The 4,519-nt window shown below is 42.1% G+C and overlaps 1 long non-coding RNA gene across 1 annotated transcript; it reads right to left on the bottom strand.

Moving 5' to 3' along the window:
- Positions 1 to 427: 427 nt before the first annotated feature.
- On the bottom strand, positions 428 to 3,829 carry LOC309488141. Its single transcript, XR_014202040.1, has 2 exons — positions 753 to 3,829; positions 428 to 631 (listed from the first exon to the last, which is right to left on the bottom strand). It is a non-coding gene; the product is annotated as an uncharacterized lncRNA (long non-coding RNA).
- Between the last annotated feature and the right edge of the window lie 690 nt (positions 3,830 to 4,519).

The following is a 4,519-nucleotide window of genomic DNA, read 5'->3' as shown; positions in this document are numbered from 1 at the left end:
CATAACAAGCCACTAAATGTTTGATACGTATTCCTGTGTTTCGCAAGTGTTGTCACTGGCCATAATGGAAACACTGACAATTTTAGTGTGTTTAATCCAAAGTTATTTGTGTGTAATGATGCATATGAACGTATCTCTGTGTTGCTATCTTTGTCACTATTCGTTTTTGGTGTTGTTTTAATCCCCGTCGCAAGACGAAGGATATTTTTGATAAGGGACTGTGATAAACGTTATTGTTCCATGCGTTTTTAATTCCCCGAGCATAATACCATATTTTGCCCCCCTCGTGATTCCACACGTGGGGTCGGGCTGCATTAACACACAGAATTCTTCCCGCCTCAGATAAAAAGACAATCTGATTCGCTGAGCCTCGGGAAGGGGGCGTAAACAGATGTCTGATAAAACGGCAGAAGCCCCCTCATATCGCTCTCTTCCTCTTCCGATCGCTCTCTTCTCCCTCAACTCTGATCCTGCTCCGGTCTCTCCCATCCCGGACCTCCTCCGTTCTCCACGTGCAGCGCCGTTCCAGCTGGACGGCCTTGGCCCTGTGGGACGCATGCCTCGCGTCATGTAGAAGCTGCCGTGCCTTTTGCAACTAAGCTCCTCCGTGCCTTTCCCCTCGGGAAATGATCTGAACTTTCTCGGTAACGTTACATTCAGTGAACCTTTTCAAACTTCCCGCGGCATCGAGAAGACGCAGCAACGCCTCAGCATCAGCCGGACACGCGCACGCGCGTCCCTTTCAGCACCACCTGAAAGAGCACATACTTTTGCAAGTATTTTATCTCTGATCCCTCTAAAGCTAATTTCTGGTGTCTATTTTAAGGTCTGTGAATTAAGTTACCCTCTTTCCCTTCTCTCCATTTCTTTCTTTCTTTCTTTCTTTCTTTCTTTCAATTTCATTCTAATCACGCCATGTTTTATGTTTTGTTTGGTTAAATGTGTGTTTGTTTTATTGTCTGCATTTTTACATACGTTTATATGCGTAGCTTATGTAATCTCTAGTTTTGCATTTTATTAAAATTCATGAAATACTTTTAACTGCCTCTTTGTCCACCTTATAAGTCAATGAAGCTAAAAGATCTAAAGCTACAAGCTCGTTATTATAGAATACATTGAGTAATTCTTAATTCATAAACTCAGGAAGGGATACTCGCGGCCAGAGCATCCTTCCGGGAGTTTGTAAATACCCCTTCTTAACTGTGATGATCTTACATTTATTCGCGGGACGAATCGAACGGTGATTAGACCAGTTACAGAACAAGGAAATCTCGATAATTAATAAAATAAATGTACATGCGACTTATGAATTATGACCATGAGTTATAATTATGAATATTGCTAAAATTCCCTATATTCTTGAGCTAATTCACATTTACCCCGAGTCGTTTTTGTTACAATTTGGTGGAGAATCCAAAAGCAGTTTCAAACTTATGTGGTGGAACAAATTCAGTTTCAGTTGAATGTGTATTATGATATTAATAATTGTAGGCTACGTGCGCTTTTTGAATTGAGATAAGTCGCTAAGGCGAACTCACCCAGCTGAAGGCAGGCACAAAGCCAGCTCAGCTCTGCAAAAACTGCAGTTCACGATGTTACATTGGTCTCTGTACATGTAATATATGATTTAAACCGACTAAATAAGACGAAGGAATCTCTTTTAGTACGAAGACGTAAATCTGATCTGAACAGTGCATTCAGTTTTCAGTCGTTATAGGCCTTATTAAATACAATACGTTAACGATAAACTCCTGGTCAAAAATTGGCGTCGCGATCCAGTTTTGCAAACCTACGCTTAATCATAAAAGCGCTATTTTGATTAATGTTTATGGGAGATTGAACAGAAGAGATAATTCCTGTTCACCGCTGTAGTAATTAAACAGAAGTCTAATGCCTGTTCGCTCACAGCTCTATAAGTAAAACAGAAGAAATAATTCCTGTTCACAGATGTTTAATTCCTGTCGTGCTCACGGCTCTATTAATTAAAACAGAAGTATTAATACCTGTTTTTATTTGAACCGTTTAATGTGTAAGTAAACAGAAGTTCTAATTCCTGTTTCTATTGTAAACCATATGTAATGTGTAATTGGAGACCAGTTTTATGAATTAAGAAAACAGATGATAATCCCTCTTCTTCTTCTTTAAACCGTCTCATGTGTATAATGTATAATGTGTAATTCCTGTTAGCCACATGTTGTGAAACTCGCGTCAGTTTTCCGCATGCAACAGAAGCGCAAAACACCACGTGATTCCACAGAAAAAAAAAAATCTGCTGAATTACGCCACTGACCGACACTAGAGGGCAGCCTCTAAGTGTGGGGCAGTTCTCAAAGTACGCGCCCCCACCGACGTCATCCCGCGTGAGCGCCGCCTCCCACTGACGTCAACCTGCACGAGCGCAATTACGCCATCTGGTGGGCGTTTTCAGATAATACTTGCTTTAATTTTTTTTTTCCTTCTCTCTCTGCATTTAATTTTCTCTCCTTTTCCCCGAGTCTAGCTCCCAAATACTTACCTGCATTCAAAGCTTAGCTTATGCTGATGTTATTTGGAGTTAGACAATTCTCTTTTCTGTTTTGATTGTCACACCTTAAGTGAAGTTCGAAAAAAAAACTTTTTGAATTAAAACTTAGATTTGAGTCACTCAGTTCATTGATAGTCCACCTAGAAAGGAGCACGCCACCGTGTGGCCATCTTGGGTCGACTTATCAATATCTGTCTCACCCCCAGTCTGCATTGAAGTGTCTCCTTGCTCCCCTTTTCGTTTGATTATTTTTATGATCAATACTAATAACCTCAGTGTTATTGTAAGGATTATAGGAAGTCATTCTGAATTTCAGTTTTGATTATTTTTAGTATTGATACATCACTGTTATCATTCTAATTTTCTTTCCTTCCTTATTATTATTATTTTGGACCTCTCCTTGCATGCTTATTTGAATTTTAATTTAAACAAGTTTGCATTTTTCAAATTGTGTCTATTCAACCAGGTGGACCACTGAGAGGAAACACGGCCCTCACCCTTGTGGCACAAACCCACTGCCGGGGCCTTTTCCTCTGCCTGCGTCTCAAACCTGTGTTGTTTATTCAAATTTTATTTCATTGATAATAATTTTTCTCTTCCCTCTTTCTCCAGTCTCTCCAAGGGGGGGGTAGGTTATTCTGATAATTACAACCAATTATCGTAATTTCCTTTTGTTGTATCATTATTTTAGTAAAGCCTTTGCCTCTGACTCCTGCATACATATTTACTCAATTTGATGAAACCAGAAAGCCTTAATTTACTTTAAGTCTAACATTTTAATCCCTCATTGTGTATCTATTGGCAGGACTCAGTCAGTGCACTGTGGTGAGTGAGACGTCATCACTGGTTGGTTTCCGGTGGGCGGGGATCATCTGTCCGACGTAACTGACACTGCACTCCTTCTGGTGTTGGGACCGTCGGAGGGTCTGACCGCGCCCGCTGGTTTCCACCTGGATGACCTCTATTCACCCCAGGTAAACAAAAATTTGATAGAACCCATCCACTTATTATGAACCACAGAATACTAGCTATTCCTTCTGGTGTATTTTAAGCGCTTGGGCCCACCTTTTTCTCTCTAAGACACACCTTCTTTCGAGGTCCTGTCCCGATAACTCTAGCAGTGTTAATAGGCTTAGGCCTCTTTATTTAATTTAATTAAATTTTTCTCTCATTTTATTATATAACGCTCCCCGTGTTATTGTTTGTGACATTTCATTGCAGACCAATTCACTTCCTTGTGTTGTGTCTCCCCTTTTTCTTCCCTACCTCCAACCTTGTCTTTTCTCCATTCTGTTGTGATTTGTTTCTCTCATTCCACTTAGAGACAGAACCTAAGAGAGACCCCAGGAAAAGCTGAATAATAGAGTAACGATCCAAGCGGGCGTCGCGAAACGACCCCCAGGCTACCGCCTGTCAAAATCTCTATTGTGGGTTTAGCCATACCCACGAAATTGGCTCTGCTAACTGTCGGCATCAGTTAGCCCCGAAATTCTCATAAATGGCATAGCCCGTATGAGTATAGCTCATTAACCCTAAAACAAACTTGCATTTTGTCTCTTTTTGTGTGTGCTGTGCTTCTCTCACCACAGTAAGCAGAGATGTCGAGCTCACCCAGTCCTGCAGTCCGCTGGCATGCCCTCGAGACACGGTTGCGAGAAATGACAGCAACCATCCTACCCCAGGATGCCGCTGACCCACAGTACCTGGACCAGTTTGAGACCTGCGATCCAACCCAGAAGTACGACCACGAGCAGCTAGCCAAAATCTTCGGAAAACTCGCAATCAACCTCGTCACCAAGGCCCAGGCCAGCGAAAGGACCAACCTCGACCTAGAGCAGAAGGCAGCCACACTACAGCTCCAGGCCACAGAGGCCCTGGAGGACCGAGCACACACACAGATCCGTCTAGACCAGCTACTCCTCCTGACCAAGGAAGAGGATAAGACGGACACAACGCTACAACAGGAAGTTGAAAGACTTCAAAATGCCCTGGACG

Source organism: Leuciscus leuciscus (assembly GCF_965113295.1).
Source record: "Leuciscus leuciscus genome assembly, chromosome: 23".
In the NCBI taxonomy this organism is placed as follows: Eukaryota; Metazoa; Chordata; class Actinopteri; order Cypriniformes; family Leuciscidae; genus Leuciscus; species Leuciscus leuciscus.
The sequence above is the reverse complement of the archived record's forward strand: the minus strand, read 5'-3'. Positions and strand labels throughout refer to the sequence as shown.